The sequence below is a fragment of the Notolepis coatsorum genome (assembly GCF_963971535.1).
Source record: "Notolepis coatsorum genome assembly, chromosome: 13".
In the NCBI taxonomy this organism is placed as follows: Eukaryota; Metazoa; Chordata; class Actinopteri; order Aulopiformes; family Paralepididae; genus Notolepis; species Notolepis coatsorum.
This window is the reverse complement of record NC_140177.1, coordinates 50,508,788-50,527,601: the sequence shown is the minus strand read 5'-3', so window position 1 is coordinate 50,527,601 and position 18,814 is coordinate 50,508,788. Positions and strand designations below refer to the sequence as shown.

At 45.9% G+C, this 18,814-nt stretch overlaps 1 protein-coding gene across 1 annotated transcript in view; it reads right to left on the bottom strand.

Moving 5' to 3' along the window:
• The window catches only part of LOC311239067 (uncharacterized protein), an 83,315-nt gene that overhangs the window by 57,946 nt on the left and 6,555 nt on the right, over window positions 1-18,814 (bottom strand). The window lies entirely within an intron of this gene.

The following is an 18,814-nucleotide window of genomic DNA, read 5'->3' as shown; positions in this document are numbered from 1 at the left end:
TTGAACAAGCCATAATCCACGTATTTTCAATCCAAATGCGAGAGAGAGAGAGACTCACTGTTTAGTTGACACGTCCAGGGCAGGAGGGCTTGCCTTGATAAAGTAGTGTATAATCCACTGTTGATGTATTCCAGACCACTGTCCACTGTGTCCAGACTGCATCCGCCATATAGCTTGTTAGCCAAGTGTTAGCTTGTTACCACACAACACAAGTACTTCATTCCTTTGTCCATTTCTGCTCGAACAGACTGCAAACTACGTGGCATTCTATCGCCATGCTCTAAGACAAACTCTAACCTTAACCAACTTTGAAAGAGTGCCTAAGCTTAACAGTCTAAAGAACTTGCAGTCACGGCACGCTCTGCTGCCTGCATCTCACAACAGCACAACAACACAACTATCTCTCACCAACGGACCAACCTAGGAATAAGCTAGAATTGGAACATTAGAAATTGGATTCGGCCAATCAGAGATCGTCTCTGTGAAATTCTGCTACGGAAAAAAATACTGGCGTCGGCCAATCAGAGAGCGTCTCCGCGAAATGCGGCTACAGAAATTCTTGACGCTACTGGCTAGACCGCTTCAAATCGCGCCCGGATTCCAACATAATATTCATATTTCAACGCACAACGCATTATGCACTGATTGGCTGTGACGGATACAGCGATCAAACTGTGACGCGCACTCAGAGCGCTATCGCGTCTAGCCCGGGCCGAGAAATACGAAAAAAAATAAAAAATAAAAAAAACGTCACTTCCTGCTCAGGAAAACGAGTGTTTTTTTTATTTTAGATAATAACGTTATATTGTGCATTGGAAATACAAACATACTTAAAATGAGTAAATATTATTCATTTTAAACATGTTTATATTATTTATAGGTCTATAAAACAAAAAACTAAAAAGTTTTATTTTCTTCTTCTCTGATTTAACAGCAGGTGGGGCGGCGCCCGTGCGCCCCTAGTGGCAGAGCCGCCACTGCCCTGCCTCTTGTCCAGGTGTGATGCTGCTGTGTGCAGCACATGGGCTATGGCGTCCTCCGTGGACCTGTTGGGGCGATATGCAAATTGCAGGGGGTCCAGGTTGATGGGGAGGGAGGAACAGATGTAGCCCTTCACTAGCTTCTCAAAGCACTTCATGGGTATGTACTGTAGGTGAGAGCTACAGGGCTGTAGTCGTTGAGGCAAGCGGGTGTGGATTTTTTGGGTACAGGGATAATGGTGGCCTTCTTCAGACAGGTGGGGATGACAGCCTGTTCTAAGGACAGGTTAAATATGTCAGTGAATACCGGGGCCAATTGGTCGGCACAGACTTTTAGGATGCGGCCTACCGTCCGGTCCTGCTGCCTTCCTGATATTCACTTTTTTTTTTATCCACTTTTTTTCTCGTCATTATGCCAATTCCCCCCTCCCCTTCCTGGTTGTTGCTCGCATGTGCCCCCCACTGGTCGGTCTAGGGAGCCCTGAAATCTATCAGATGCTTCCTCCGAGACATAGGAGACAGCCAGCAGCATCTTTTCACCTGCCAGCGCGGACTCTCATTGGCGAGGTGTAACGTGTGGGAGGTCACACTACCCTCGCCATATCCCTCCCTCGCTGTGCAGGCGCCCTGACCAACCTGTAGGAGTTGCTGTTTACAACGACCAGAATACCACCCCACCGGCTTCCCTCCCACTAACTCTGCCAATTGAGCCAGTATGACGGCCGGCCAAGCCGGAGGCAACGCTGACAGCCGGATTCGATACCAGTGTCTCTCGTGTTGGTGACGAGTGCTTAGTCCGCTGCGCCACCCAGCCGCCCTGATATTCACTTTATTAAAGGTCCTCCTCACCTCATGTTCTGTTATCCTGAACACTGAGTCTCCATCGGCAGTCGCCGTTTTGCCTCTATTACTGTCCTCCTTACGTTGTATCTTGCCGCCTTGTGTTCATTCATGTTGCCTGTCACAAGCCCGGCGTTGTAGGCTGAGGTGCGCGCTTTCAGAGCCTCACGGACGGATTTGTCTACCCAGGGCTTTTGGTTTGGGTAAACTCTAATTGTGGTAGAGGGGATTGTTTCTTCTACCAGAGTACAAATAAAGTCCAGCACTGTTTCAGTGTAGTCATTAATATTGTCTGTGTTATTGCGGAACACATCCCAGTTTGCACATTCAAGTGCAGCCTGGAGTGTGTCCTCTGATTCCCCAGACCAACGCTTAACCTCTCGCGTTACTACAGGAACGCGCTTGAGACTTTGTTTATACTCAGGTAAAAGAAAGATGGTGTCATGATCTGATTTGCCGAAAGCGCTAGCAGCTTGAGACTGGTGGGACAAGTCACATGCTGATAGAAATTTGGCAACACTTTTCTCAGATTAGCGCTATTGAAGTCACCCGCAACCACAATAGCAGCGTCAACGTTAGCTGCTTGGATTATGTTTACCTCATCGTCAGTCGCGGACTGGGACCATAATTCCTACCGGGAATTTGACTCAGGCAGGCCAGGCCAGGCCCGGGAAAAAAACTGCGTTTTGTATCTTGCTGCGTTGTATCACGTGGTGGCACTGTAGAGGCTGTATACACTAGTATAAATGCGACCTTCAGCACCATGGACAGCGACGCTGTCACAAAACGGACCATACAAGTTGTATACACCAGTGTTTCTCAACTGGTGGGTCGCGACCCAAAAGTGGGTCGCGGGGTCATTTTGATTGGGTCGCGGATGTGTGTGTAAATTTTATTTCATTGTGTTTTTAGCCCTAGTTGCACTTTTGTTGCAACCCCAGTTATCCCATTAGTTCCCCCAAACTTAGGTCTGTTATGTTAAGCTAATAAATCTGCTAAGAAGCATATATTATTTATTATTATTTTATTTCATTGGGTTTTTAGCCCTAGTTGCACTTTTCATGTTTTTAACAATGCATGAAAGATTGTGTATTACTGCAAAAAAAATAAAAAATCATAGTGGTTAAGAAATTTGGGTCGCGACTTAATGACTAAGGAAAATGTTGGGTCCCGAGGCTAGACCAGTTGAGAACCACTGGTATACACTACACCAAAGTATAGAATAACTACTTTCCAAATAATGGATTGTCCAAATGTCAGGTTATAATACGAAAGTGTCCTTTATAGAAGTTTACCGGTGCAGTTACATTAAATTTCTCTACTTCACTGGCGCTCTCTGTGATTTAGTCGATTCATTATAGTATCACTCACCCTCACGCTGCTGCCGTCAGTTCAACATAATGACGCGTTCCTTACATCCAGGGGCGTCATTTTGGTATGGCAAGGTATGGCACTCGCCATACCGTGGCAAATTAAAAATTGTATTATTATTATTATTTTTTTATTACAATTTTTTTATGTTGATTTAGAATTTGAATGTCAACATTATGAACGAAGCTTCGAACTATTCGGTACAGCCCTAGCATGTTTTGATATTGTCAATTATCTCAGTTTTACTAAGTGACTTTTACTATGCCACACAAAAAAAGGAAAATGGACATACAGACGTTTTTTAATCAAAGGGCAGCAGAGACAAGTGATACAGGGAGTGGGACACAGGTAAGGTCTTACAATGGCTTAGTGATTATAACAGTGCAGTTCAGCATTCAGTAACCCAGTTACTGAGTAACCCATACTTTTTGTGAATGTGTTTTTGATACTACATTCTGTTGAACACACACCTCAAAACCGTACCTAAGGAAAATTGGCTCAATTGCAAGAAAAATAATAGACAGTTATGATATTACATTTAGCATAATTTGTATGCAAAATATTGTGGTTCCCTGCTTTAGTCTGTTGACACATTTCTATACAAAAAATGCTTGTGTAGTCCTGTGTCATATCTAAATGTCATATAAGTGAATTGTATAGAAACAACTCGCCAAAAGTGACTATTGCGCAACTGATTTGACAAAAAAAATCCACCATCATCCCCCCACCCTCCCTAATTGCCATACCTTGGCTTTTACTGAAACGACGCCACTGCTTACATTTCCTGCGGCTTCAATATCAGCATCCAAATCATCCATCAGACAGCTGTTCTATTTCACAGTCAGGTTCCAACAAACTGTCTTCTTTAACTCCCAGCAGTACATCCAATAAAGTGATCAAGTGATCAACATCCGGAGTTTCCACGTCAATTTCAATGTCCATCTGATTCAAAACTTGTGTAGTAACACCTCTGATTGCGCCCCGCTTTCGTCTCATTCTTTCAATTTTAGTCCGACATTCGTCTTCACCCATTCTAGAGCGATCCAAAACTTTCATATCTCCCGGTTTCGGCAGAGGCCAAAGCATAACCACTTCGAAGCAGAGAATATTATGCACAAGGCGGAAAAGCCCTTCGGAGCTAAACCAATCAGAGGGGGTCTTCGCTGTACGCGGGCTAGCCAATCAGAGAGCGTCTTCGCAAACTGCGGCTATGAAAAAAAATCACGCATTCCTGCCTGCTTGCCTGAACTTATATATGCGCAAATAGAAACATGTATACCGACCTGGCCTGCTTCGGAGTTCAGTGGCCTGACTGCGGGGACAAACAAACAAATAAAAATTTTTTTAAAAGCATTTGCCAGTCTGCCAGGGCAGCCAGGCCATGCCAGTCTGCCAGAACTGAAAATCAGAAAACTCCCGGTGGTCCCGATGGCCAGTCCGCTAGTGCTCGTCGTGGAGCTTGGAGAGTGTGTTGCCTGTGTTTGCTTGTGGTGGAATATACACTCCGATCAAAATGACCGACGTATCTGTCTCTGTCTCTCTCTGGCTGTCTGTCTCACATTCTTAAATTTTGTTTCAGGTAAGTATGACAAGATTTCAGGTAATTGGGTAAGTATAGGATACTTTGTATTATGTTTCAGGCATTCTATTGTCTTAAAGTGGAGATGAAGCAGTGCGATAAATACATATTCATAGCATCACATTAGTATTTAGATAAGCCATAGAAAAAATCACGTTATAAAAATAAGCAGTTTCTAAGAAAAAACGATTTGTTATGTGCATTTTTGAAGCATTTATCATTATGGGCGCGGCCATTTTGTTGCTGACGTCATGGGGCTTGTTTGGTGTATACACTGCTGGTTAGCTGCCTATAGTGAATGGGTCAGTCAGTAAATAAAATGTTGCCTACAAAACAACGGGACCGCGGTGGTTCTGTTTGTATTGCTCCTGGCTGTTCAAACTAATTTTACCATGTGAGAGAGAGGAAAGTTGGTTAATTTCCACAAACTACCAGTGAAAAAAACAGTGTTGTTGGCATGTTGGCTCAGGCTGGCTGCACTCAGGCGGCGTGATCAGCCTGTTGGACAGGGAATGAAGATCCCCAGAGAACACTTCATTGCCTCGGATTATGTTGTTGGGGGTGGAAGGTTTGTCCAGAAGACCACTAATCAGCTGAAGCCTGATGCGGTTCCCTTGGTCTTCGACAGACAGACCGGCGTTAGCTCTCGGGAGCGATGGCTAGCTAGTTAGCACCAGCCGGGGACCGGCGTTAGCTCTCGGGAGCGATGGCTAGCTAGTTAGCACCAGCCGGGGACCGGCGTTAGCAACCGGGAGCGTCGCGGAGCATTCAGCCTGCTGGCTACCTAGATCCACTTCAACCAGCGTCGCGGAGCATTCAGCCTGCTGGCTACCTAGATCCACTTCAACCAGCGTCGCGGAGCATTCAGCCTGCTAATAGCCTCGGCAAGCTAACGGTAGCTGGCTACACAGCTTGTCGGTGTGCTAATAGCCTCGGCAAGCTAACGGTAGCTGGCTACACAGCTTGTCGGTGTGCTGGAGCCTCGGCAAGCTAACGGTAGCTGGCTACACAGCTTGTCGGTGTGCTGGAGCCTCGGCAAGCTAACGGTAGCTGGCTCCAGGCTATTAGCACATCGACAAGCTGCTGGAGCTCCCGACGCTCGGCTGGTTGAAGTGGATCTAGGTAGCCAGCAGGCTGAATGCTCCGCGACGCTGGTTGAAGTGGATCTAGGTAGCCAGCAGGCTGAATGCTCCGCGATGCTCCCGGTTGCTAACGCCGGTCCCCGGCTGGTGCTAACTAGCTAGCCATCGCTCCCGAGAGCTAACGCCGGTCCCCGGCTGGTGCTAACTAGCTAGCCATCGCTCCCGAGAGCTAACGCCGGTCTGTCTGTCGAAGACCGAGGGAACCGCATCAGGCTTCAGCTGATTAGTGGTCTTCTGGACAAACCTTCCACCCCCAACACCATAATCCGAGGCAATGAAGTGTTCTCTGGGGATCTTCATTCCCTGTCCAACAGGCTGATCACGCCGCCTGAGTGCAGCCAGCCTGAGCCAACATGCCAACAACACTGTTTTTTTCACTGGTAGTTTGTGGAAATTAACCAACTTTCCTCTCTCTCACATGGTAAAATTAGTTTGAACAGCCAGGAGCAATACAAACAGAACCACCGCGGTCCCGTTGTTTTGTAGGCAACATTTTATTTACTGACTGACCCATTCACTATAGGCAGCTAACCAGCAGTGTATACACCAAACAAGCCCCATGACGTCAGCCATGACGTCAGCAACAAAATGGCGGCGCCCATGTTGAAAACAGGGATATTATATTTGATTTTTCAGACAAATAAGATAGATTTCACATTTGATTATAGAACCCTGTCTTACACAAGGTACACAACAAACAAACTAGGATCACATTGTTCACTGCTTCATCTCCACTTTAATAACTGTAATTCATTGCAATACTTGTCTACATTTTAGGTAAGTACATCAACCCATTTAAGGTTTTCTCTCTGCCTCTCTTGAGCTGTACTGTACTGCAGTGGCGGCTCTACCACTAGGGGCGCTAGGGCGCCGACCCACCTGCTGGCCAGCTGCTGTTAAATCAGAGAAGAAGACAATAAAACTTTTTCGTTTTTGTGTTTTATAGCCCTATAAATAATATAAACATGTTTAAAATTAATAATATTTACTCATTTTAAGTATGTTTGTATTTCCAATGCACAATATAACGTTATTATCTAAATTAAAAAAACATCGTTTTCCAGAGCAGGAAGTGACATCACGTTTTTTTTTTTTTTTTTTTTTTTTTGTATTTCTCGGCCCGGGCTATACGCGATAGCGCTCTGAGTGCGCGTCACAGTTTGATCGCTGTCTCCGTCACAGCCAATCAGTGCATACGGCGTTGTGCGTTGAAATATGACTATTATGTTGGAATCCAAGCGCGATTTGAAGCGGTCTAGAAAGCAGCGTGAACTTCCGTGAGAATTTCCATAGCCGCATTTCGCGGAGACACTCTCTGATTGGCCGACGCCAGTATTTTTTTCCATGGCAGAATTTCACAGAGACGATCTCTGATTGGCCGAATCCAATTTCTAATGTTCCAATTCTAGCTTCTAGCTTGGTTCCTAGGTTGGTCTAGGACTGTTGTTTGTCTTAGAGCGTGCCGTGCCGTGACTGCAAGTTCTTTAGACTGTTAAGCTTAGGCACTCTTTCAAAGTTGGTTAAGGTTAGAGTTTGTCTTAGAGCATGGCGAAGATACGTTGAGGAATCTATCTGGACAGTGTAGACAGAGACAGATTGATTGATTGATTGAAAACTTTAATTAACAGATTGCAGAATGGGTACAGTACAGCAGTGGCGGCTGGTGGGTACTTCGCCACTAGGGGCGCTATACCAAATATTTTGTACAGTACAGTACTGTACCACGCAAGACTCATGGCAAGACGTGAGCGATTCGACTCACGCTCACGGCAATGAATCGGCTCTTATGAACGAGTCGCTCAGCTGTTACTACAACAACACACAACCAGTCAAATAAAGTATAGTCTAGACTCTAATTCACAACTTGAAACACAATATAAATAGAAAAGTTAGAAACAAAACTCGCCCGTCTCCAAACACAGGCAGATCTCTCCCTCTCTCCTTCTCTCTCTCACACACAGCGCGACGTGGAATCGATTCGTTACACAATCAGACCTATTATATACCAAGAATAACTTCAGTATGAGTACAGGGCTGTACACATATTTTGCATATTGTTAAACGAGCCAAGGCTAGCTATTAAACTATCGATATGAATCGAAAATCTGGGACCCTGATGTAAACAAGACAAACGTCTTTCTCTGGTCTGCATCCCCTTAACAATTGTGTGTATTGAGCCGTACTGTATTGTACCCATTCTGCAATCTGTTAATAAAGTTCTCATTCATTCATTCATTCAAACATAGACGATATTGAACAAGCCATAATCCACGTATTTTCAATCCGAGAGAGCTGCAGTAGTTAAATCAATGAGCCATCGACATAGTCAGTGTGGTAAGTAACGTTATTATTGCATCCAAGATTGATACACGGCTGGCTAGGCAGTTGGTAGTCATAGTCTTGTGTTATAAAATAAATAAACAATCAGCAATGTCTCGCTTCATGAATGGCCAGCACAGCAGTAGCCTAACAGTACTGCTCCTAAAAAAAACTATTTACAAACGTTAACGTTAAGCAGAGAGAGAGAGAGAGAGAGAGAGAGAGAGAGAGAGAGAGAGAGAGAGAGAGAGAGAGAGAGAGAGAGAGAGAGAGAGAGAGAGAGAGAGAGAGAGAGAGAGAGAGACTCACTGTTTAGTTGAAACGTCCAGGGCAGGAGAGCTTGATAAACGTGTATAATCCGCCATATAGCTTGTTAGCCAAGTGTTAGCTCAGCTGAGCTCGTCGACGTTAGCACAACACTCAACAAGTACATTCCTTTGTCCATTTCCGCTCGAACAGACTGCAAACTACCTGGCGTTCTATCGCCATTCTCCATGTTGCTATATCTAATTGCACCAACCTTTTGTTTAGTGCTCGAGGTACCTTGACTGTCAACATACCAGCCAAATTCAAACAAGATACAAAATCATTCAGTAATGACTAATGGGAATGTGTTCTAATGTTTTCTCTCTTTTTTTTGTCTTGTTTATTCAGCAGGTTGATGAAACTCCTGCTAAAAGCACACAAACAGTGGATGTACAGCAGATAACGAAGGTTATCCTATAACCCTAGTTATATGATAAGCGTAGCTGTCTGCTTCGCACTATGGGATACACTCAGCGCCTGTGCGCGTCCAATGAAAACTTCTCACATGCACCTCCCATCTGTCTGACCACGCCCACCTCCGGCCGGCTTATAGCCCAGGTGTGGTTGGTCAGCTCCCCCTTCCGAGTCTGAATTTCAACGAAACACAGCCAAGGGTCCTCAGGGCTGCGTTAAAAGCACACAGCTACGCATATAACTAGGGTTTTTTGATCCACTTTTTCTCCCCATTTTCTATTTTTCTCCCATCCCAATTTCGTATTATCCAATTCTTCCCTCCCCTGTCTTGAACGTTGCTAGACTATGCCTCCCACTGGTACCCATGTGCATGTCAAAATACTTCCCAAAGGTCAGTGAATACCACGATCACAACACCAGAGGGAGCTCCACAAATCATGTTAAACCCAGATTCGGTTCAAACAAGGGACTAAACACGTTTCGCAATTATGCCACATCAATGTGGAACGCCCTACCCAAAGCTGTAAAGGAATGTGAATCACTACCCAATTTCAAAAACACTCTCAAAGAACACCTACGGGAGACTGCAATTCAAAACTGGGCCCTGTAAATGTCCTAACACAACCCCCTCCAATGTACAGTAAATTACCAAGTATGGTTTTGTCAATATTCCAATGTACAGTTTTGCTTGTACAGTTGTACAGTGTCCCCCACCGACCCACCCCTCCCACCCACCGAACCACCTCCAATGTACAGTCCCCCCCACCCCCCCAACCCCACCCCACCTACCCAACCTCCTCCAATGTACAGTTTCTACGTCAAATGTATATACTCTCTTTTCTGGACTCTTTTCGTATCACAAACAGTACTGTATTTGCAAATCTGGTATGTCATAAATGTATAGATGTAGCAGTACTGTCTATCTGTATGTCATGTATGTCATATATGTTATGATGAATTGAAAATGGGGGACCCTGATGTAAACAAGACGAAAGTCTTTCTCTGGTCTGGATCCCCTTAACAATTATTGAGCTGTACTGTACTGTACTGTACCCATTCTACAATCTGTTAATAAAGTTTTCAATCAATTAATCAAGAAGAGAAAAGAAACACATCATGTTTAGATGGGGGGATGGCGCCATCCTCAGGAAGAAAAAAAACATGCACACACTTTGGAGACAAGAATATAATATTAGAATAGTAAGCTTACTTTTACATGAATGTCAATTTAAATTATAATTAGGGAAGGGAGGGGGTTGAAATGTGTTTTTGTCCTGTGTTACTGTCTGTGAATTAATGAATTAATGAAAATTGTATTTAACAGATTGCAGAATGGGTACAAATAATACAGTATGGCTCAATACACACAATTGTTAAGGGGATGCAGACCAGAGAAAGACGTTTGTCTTGTTTACATCAGGGTCTCCCATTTTCAATTCATAGTGACATGTATGACATGCACAACATATATGACATCATGACATTTATGGCATAGGGACATACATGACATAGTTTCAAGTTTCAAGTTTCAAGTTTCTTTAATAGTTGTCATACAGAAGTACAGAATACTTTCATACAAAATGCTTCTTACTGTTACGCTCCAGAGACTGTGCTAGACAAGATAGTATCAAATAACATAGTATAGCATGTAATTTAGAAGAAGAAAATGAGGTCACAGTGTTCGGTATAGACATATGTACAATGTTCTGAGTTACCATATAATATACAATACTATGCAGTGTACTAATGTACAGTACTATCTAGTGCAAAGCAGAAATGGGATGAGGTACAATTTAGGTACAATTTACAGTAAGGTGTACGAGTTGTAGTGCAATCCTTCATCAATAAATATAAAGTGTGGGGAGTGGGTGCTACAGTGTGTTTGTTTAAAGTGGGTGTGTGCTATAAAGTGTGTGGAGTGGGTGCTACAGTGTGTTTGTTTAAAGTGAGTGTGTGCGTGTGGATGTGTGTGCTATGTGCGTTTGGTGGTTGTTGTTGTTGTGTAGTGTTCATTCATTGTTCGTTTAGCAGCCTGATGGCCTGGGGATAGAAGCTTCTTCTGAGTCTTTCTGTGCTCGCCTTGAGACTCCGGTATCGCTTGCCTGACCGCAGCAGTTCAAAGAGGCAGTTGTTCGGGTGACTGGAGTCTTTAATGATTCTCTTAGCCTTGCCCTTGCAACGCTTGTTGTAAATGTTCTGGAGGGTGGGGAGCCCCCCTCCAATTGTGCGTTCGGCTGAACGTGTCACTCTTTGTAGTCTGCTTCCGTCTTGTGCAGTGCTATTCCCAAACCAGGAGGTGATGTTGCCGGTCAAGATGCTCTCTATTGTACATGAGTAGAAGTTCTTAAGGATCTTCTGACTGACTTGGAACTTCCTTAGGCGCCTGAGGAAGTATAGGCGTTGTCGTGCCTTCTTCACAACACTGTCAATGTGTGTGGTCCATGTCAAGTCCTCGGATATGTAGGCTCCGAGGTACTTAAAGCTGTTGACTCTCTCAACCGGTGCCCCGTCGATGCTGAGGGGGCTGTAGTCCTTGACCCCCGACCTCCTGAAGTCCACAATCATCTCCTTTGTTTTGCTGACGTTCAGGGAGAGGCTGTTTTCCTGGCACCATCCCGCCAGGACCTTGACCTCTTCCAGGTAGGCCCTCTCGTCGTTGGCAGAGATCAGGCCCACCACCACTGTGTCGTCAGCAAATTTGATGATTGTATTGCTACTCCGCTGAGCCACACAGTCGTGTGTGTACAGGGAGTAGAGGAGGGGACTCAGAACACAGCCCTGGGGGGCCCCTATGTTGAGGGTGATGGATGAGGAGGTGCAGTTGCCTGCTCTCACAGGTATATAGCAGTGTTACATTTGTGACATATATGATATGCAAATATACAGTACTGTTACCCATAGATCCTGACAGAGAGTATATACATATGATGGGGAGGGGACTGTACATTAGGAGGGGGTGGGTGGGTGGGAGAGAAATATACATACGGTGGGGAGAAAATATATACATTACATACGGTGGGGAGGGGACTGTCTATTAGGTGGGGGTGGGGCTGTATGTATGTATGTATGTATGTATGTATGTATGTATGTATGTATGTATGTATGTATGTATGTATGTATGTATGTATGTATGTATGTATGTATGTATGTATGTATGTATGTATGTATGTATGTATGTATGTATGTATAAAAGAAAAAAAATACAATAGAAATATTGACTGACGTTTCTTAGGCGACTCTTTCAAAGTTGGTTAAGGTTAGAGTATGGAATCAGGGCTGGTGTTCTATCGCCCTGCTCTAAGACAAACTCTAACCGTAACCAACTTCGAAAGAGTGCCTAAGCTTAACCGGTGAAAGAAAGAGGCGTCACACGATTGGCGCTACCAGAAACGTCAGTGGCCAATCAGAGCGCAGAACACGAACGCGGAACTGGAAATCCGTTGGTAAAAGTATTCAGGCGTCGGGGCTGGGATGTGGAGATGCAAGTTTTGACTTTTTATTGCTGTTTTTACCTCAAACGGAAAACCTCAAACTCTTATGAAGAGGAGAAAAAATACTCAAGATTAGCCACTTGCAGACGTACTGTATATTTTAGTTGATGAAATATTTTTGTTGACTAAATATTTTAGTTGATGAAATATGTTTTCATTTCAGTGTCACAGTATGACATCGATCTCCAAAATAAGAAAAAAAATAAAAATTAAATGTGGGGCCTCTAGTGACGAGGGGCCTCCAAAATTTTTTAAAATAAAAGTAAAAAAAATAATAATACTAATTTGGGGCCTCTTGTGACGAGGGGCCTCCAAAAGGCCTCTAGTGACGAGGGGCCTCAAAAAAAATAAAAATAGAAAATAAAACCGTCTGCGTCGAATATGATATATGGAAAAAAAAAAAAAAGAAAAAAAAAATTATTGCTAATTAAAATTAAATAAATGTATTTATTATTTAAATGCCTATATATCATATTCGACGCAGACGGTAGGCTATATATAGCTCATTTTGTTATTAATCTTATTAAACTCACCTCCGGTTTTGGGGATATTAGCCTCCGGATTCTATTGCCCCCCTCTGGACAGTGTCCCGGCGATATTCCCCGTGTATTCTGTTATTATAACAAACAATTCTCAATAATAGTCGGGCCAGACTTGCTGAAGAGGCGCTCCTCTGAACAACTATATGTGACGTCCCCCTCTCCTCCCTCTTTTTTTACTAGACATCACTCAGGTGTATTATTGATTATTGAAGTGTGTGTGTGTGTGTGTGTGTGTGTGTGTGTGTGTGTGTGTGTGTGTGTGTGTGTGTGTGTGTGTGTGTGTGTGTGTGTGTGTGTGTGTGTGTGTGTGTGTGTGTGTGTGTGTGTGTGTGTGTGTGTGTGTGTGTGTGTGTGTGTGTGTGTGTGTGTGTGAGATATATAGAGAGAGAGGGGGGGCTTTAGTAGACTATTGCATTGGTCCATTCATTGAAGATGAACGCAATGCGACATCCTTTACTAGGCTCACCCACCAACAGTGCAGGTGCTGAACTGCTGATCCGAATGTATAGGTAAAAACCATATTATGCGTTTTCATCAATAAAAAAATGGCCAAAATGTTTTTCTCTCGCGCGCTGACGCACGCTCGCATTCACTGGGGGCCTACAAATACATTCTTTCATGGGGCCCAGAATCTGGAGCTACACCCCTGCCCGGGAGTGAATTGTTTCGTGCTTTAAACATGATTTGTGCAGTCTTAAATTCAGCCAGGTCCCCGAGTTTCATGGCATGTGATTTAAAAGATAGTGTGTTTGTGTGTTCCAGATATCCTACCTTATTGATAATCAAATCAAAATAAAATTTATTTGTAAGGCCCGACAACGTTAGGTTATGACTATAACCAAGTTCTGTTAATTAGGGGTGACGCTTGGCATCACAACTGCACTTCCTCGCGTACGTGCACGCGCACTGAATAAATTCCACAAATGTACCTTTAATACCAGTATTAGTCTGACCACACCCCTCATCAGCTTACCTTCATAAGCAGGTGTGTGGTCACCTGCTCTCCTCCTTCCCAAGCTTTCACCACAAGACAGACCCAGACCCACCAAAAGGACTGGACTCCCTGGAATGGGGGCCCGGAGAAGTCCATGATGCCAGCATCAAGACCCCACCAGGTGGGCACGTAGTGCCCCGCCCCCCACATCGCCAGCGTATTCGGACAAAGGCCCCTCAGTTACTGCACCTGGTATTCCCAGGCGGTATCCCAACCAAGTACTAACCAGGCCAGAACCTGCTTAGCTTCCGAGATCGGACGAGATCGGGCGTGTTCAGGTCGGTATGGCCGTAAGCCGAGCGGGCCCTGTCCCCCCAATAGTACACCGCCTGGCACACTGACCCTGCAGAACAGGCAGTCAGCATGGCCGTAAGCACACAAAAAAGGTTAACCAACGGAAGCAGGCAGCGCACCGGGGAAAAACCAGGCAACAGGCTGTTAACCCTAGCCTGGAGACTGCGGACGAGACAGGCGCCAGAGGGGACAGCTGAACACAGCTGCCCCGGCGGAAGGGGCGTATGCTGGCGTTGTTGCATGACCAAGCCTCCATTTAAAAACCCCCACCCAGAGGGGTTGAGGCAGAGAAGGCTGACACGATTGGCAGACGTCATGAACGTGCAGGGGCACCCTCAACCGGGTAACCCGGGAGTTGACACTGCTCCAACACACCAGGGAATCAACCACCTTGGTGTTACCCAACGCGGTGGTTGTTCCTATAACCCCTCAAGAAAAAACTCCAAAACACACCTGCAGGTATACACCGGCTATACCGCAGTACAAGTATCTCAGTTTTCAAAAAAGGGTTAACCCAGGCCTACGGGTCGACGAACATTACCTCGGACCGGGCCTGGCGATACGGGAAGCACAGGGTCACCAGAGGAGGTCAAAGACCACCCCCAACAGGCCCCTCTTCGCCATGCGTGAGAGAGGAGCGAAAAATAATGGAGAACCAGCCCCTAAGCACACCGTACTTGGTATTCCCAGGCGGTCTCCCAACCAAGTACTAACCAGGACCAACCTGTGTAGCGGACGAGATCCGACGAGATCGAGCGTGTACAGGTTGGCATGGCCGTAAGCCATTACGACAGTGCTGAGTAAAAACGTACCCAACCAGGGTCTCCATAGCGCTTAACCCTGTGACACCCGGACCGACCTGGCATTTTTCCGCCTGAAAAAAGCCCAAGTCCCTCAGGGTACCAGAACAGCAGATCTGCATCCCCGGCGGACAACGGGTTCAACTGATCCGGTCCAGCGTGACCAGAACCAGTCCCGTGCCCTAACCACGCCGACATGCCAACTCCAGGAGAAAGGGCAGATATGCGTGTCGATCTCAACATGAAAAAGAAGGCGCCACCCAGACGTTCGGCCGAACCGCGCCTGGTGGCCCACCCCAAGGGCGTGAGACCCCTCTACATATGTTCAGATCCATTCCGTCATCATCCCCCAGACATGAACGAGAATCCGTCGAAAAACCAACCCAGGTCGTGGGATTTGGTCGTCGGAAGAGGAAAAACCCCCATCTCAGTTGCTTTATAAAAACGCTGTTTCAACCACAAGCAACCAAGGCGTGCCAGTCAGTCGCCTGTTTACAGCGAGCTAGCACTATACGTGCGTCGGGACACACCCCCATCAATGAACAGGCTATTTAGACCTGTCATTGAATCCCCAAGGCGCCCAGGGGAACGACAAGAGGGGTGTGACACTCCCTAACTCCAACACTTCTGGAATAGAAAAGAAGGAAGCATCAACAGTATGTATCCCAGTCTACACAGCCGGGGTAAAAAATGTTCACATTTTTACATCCCACCACCCTCCCATAGGAAGGAGACGGGGATCCCCAGAGAGACTTCCCACGCGAGCTGTACAGATTGAAAAGAATATATTGCACCTTGAGCCATGTAAAAAATTGGTTTTAGTGCTCTCCGGGGAAGAGGCACTGAACCCATACACACTCAATAATCGAATTGAATCGAATACATATACAATAGAATAGGACCCTTCTAGAGGGTCCACTCACTTTGACAATCTGAGGAGGAAGGCTCTGTACTCCGATGGAGGCTCCCTCACATGGAAGAAGGAGTCCGAACTCACAGAAGGCCCGAATAGGCGCTTGGTGAGGAGGAGCCCTGACCACCCCCCTGAAACAGATCCATCACATGGACCTGAACAGCACACGGAAGTCCTACCAACAGAGACGCGCACGGTGACGTACTCTATGGCGGGGGAATTCCTGCGGTGCACACGCCCAATATACCAGGCCGTGGGACCAGGAACTCCCCCCCCCCCCCCCGTAACATGCCGAACCGCCACGTGACGGGAACCTTGAAGGACAGGGGGTGTACCCCTGACCGACAGAAACAAGGGGGAGAGGAAAGGTTACCAGTTCACCCCTTTACGACCCCACACCCATGATACGATGTAATGACAAAAAGAGAATATGACACAGTCATAGTCAGCTCTATGAAGCGTTTGACAGCTCCACACAGCGCATGAGCTAACCTGCTATCTGATTTTTACTAAGGAAAAACACAGAATAGAGAGGGCTCTAAGAGCCCCGGTCCAACATACACATGTGCTTCTGTGGCCAGTCCAACCCAGTTGTAGGTCACATGACACACACAACCCATCATCACCTACAAAAAATGGCAAAAACACTCAACAGAGGAACGCCGTTTTTCACAATGAGAGAATACATCATTCTCGATTAGTATCGGCCACAGGCCTTGCTAAGCACACACGACAGCGACCAAACCATTTTTTCTTTTAGGAAAATAAAGTTTCTCCAGCAGTTTTAGCACAACCTCAGCAATCAAGCTAAGAGTTACATCGCATCCCTACCACACAAAAGACACAAATAGTGCACAAACATGTCTGATAGGAGGATGAAAAAGTCCCCAGGGAACCGGGGGGAAACACAATCCTCTTATTTTACCCTCAATACGGCCAGTTAAAACAGGAAAACCTGTTAATATGTGAACACACTGTTCATTGTCATCACAGGCTGAGAAAAGAACATTCTTTTACTCACTTGTCACCAAGCATAGCTTCATAGGTCAGTTACCTTAGTTGTGAGTACACGGTACATATAAACACCATGATGTTTCTCACACAACAACCAGATCATTACATCCCGATTTGCACGGAGAAGCTAACTGCCAGTGACAAAAACAGCTCACACATAACCCGCGCCGTATCCCAAATGCATTGCAGCAACACACGTTTTGGGAAAAACATCGTTATTCACAATACATTTAGAAAAGTAAAACCAGAAAACGTGTTATAAGGTCTGGTCAAACCTGTTCCTACCCGGAACGTAGATCAGCGAAGTGCAGTCACAGACACCGTAGGAACACAGCCGCTCCTGTGTTGTTCGAACTGGGCAGCGTCGCCGCTCCAACCCGCACTACAGTCCTTTGTTGATGCAACCTTGCCGTCCTGGCTCAGGGCAGGGTCGACGAAACATCCCCTGTCAAGGATGACGTCGTAGTCAAGAGTGTAAAACATGTTAAAATCAAAGCACGTTCAACAGAATAGCATCAAGCTAACGGCCGCTCCAACCGTTCGGGTGCTACTGCTCCTGCTCGCGAGACGCCCAGCTAACGACGCACGCGACCAGAAGCGAGCTCATGGCGGCGCGCGAGAAGCTAAGCTACCCCGCGCCAGGCCATGGCCTATAGCAGCAAGCTAACGTTACCTAGCGATCACGACATGCTAGCACCACAGCTAACAGCTGACTGGCTAACAGTAGGCCCAACCTGAGCAGGCCATGCAGCGATCCCAGCAGGCTAACGCAGCAGTTAACAGCTGACTGGCTAACCGTAAGCTAAGCAGCTATCAACTGAACCTGTAAACAATGACATAACACTCACCCAGACAGGCCGCCGTTCTGAACCTCTCCTCACTTTTTAAGAGAAAAGAGAAAACAAGATGTCAACACCGCTTCACAACGGTGATCTTACCAACACCCGACGGAATCAGCACAATACCAACTGGCCTGTGTAGCTGACTTTGAACATGGATCTGCCGCTATCGCACATCCATGCACATATCCCCTCGTGAAGGAATACTCTCATTTGGATATGAAAGATGGGGCCTTAACACGGTGACAGAGAGAATCCACTCGTCCAAAACACACAGGGATCACCAGTGTTAATGGTCGCGGCCCACTAGTTAAAACTATAATGGTCTTCAGACCAAGGCCTTCTGTCGCCTAGGTGGCTGAACAAAGGACCCTAGCCTGGGGCCGGTTTCCATAAACATTGTCAAGTAGCCCCCATAGCACTAACAGACAAGTGGAGCCTGCCAGCAAAACACTACTCACCCAACCTGGAACGCACCGCTTCTAACAACAGCGGCATGTCCGACAGTTCAGCTGTGGCCTGACAGGTTTCACCCCAACAAACACAGCAAGGAACTGCAGTTGAGAAGCATGCAGCGGCGTGCTCCCAATACGAAAACCGGTGGAGGATTTTTAGAATGATCAACATCTTCCAGACACTCCAGTACGAAGACAATATCGCCGTATTTTCTCGAAAATAGTGAGAGAGAAAATAAAGATATGATGTCAACGTATCTCCTTCCTTGTAAACAAAATTTTTCTCCACTAACAACACGTCAAGTGGGGTACTACCGAGGCACTTTCTTGTGGTGAAAGGGAGAAGGAGGAGAGCAGGTGACCACACACCTGCTTATGAAGGTAAGCTGATGAGGGGTGTGGTCAGACTAATACTGGTATTAAAGGTACATTTGTGGAATTTATTCAGTGCGCGTGCACGTACGCGAGGAAGTGCAGTTGTGATGCCAAGCAGAGCCCCTAATGAAACAACACACACGTTA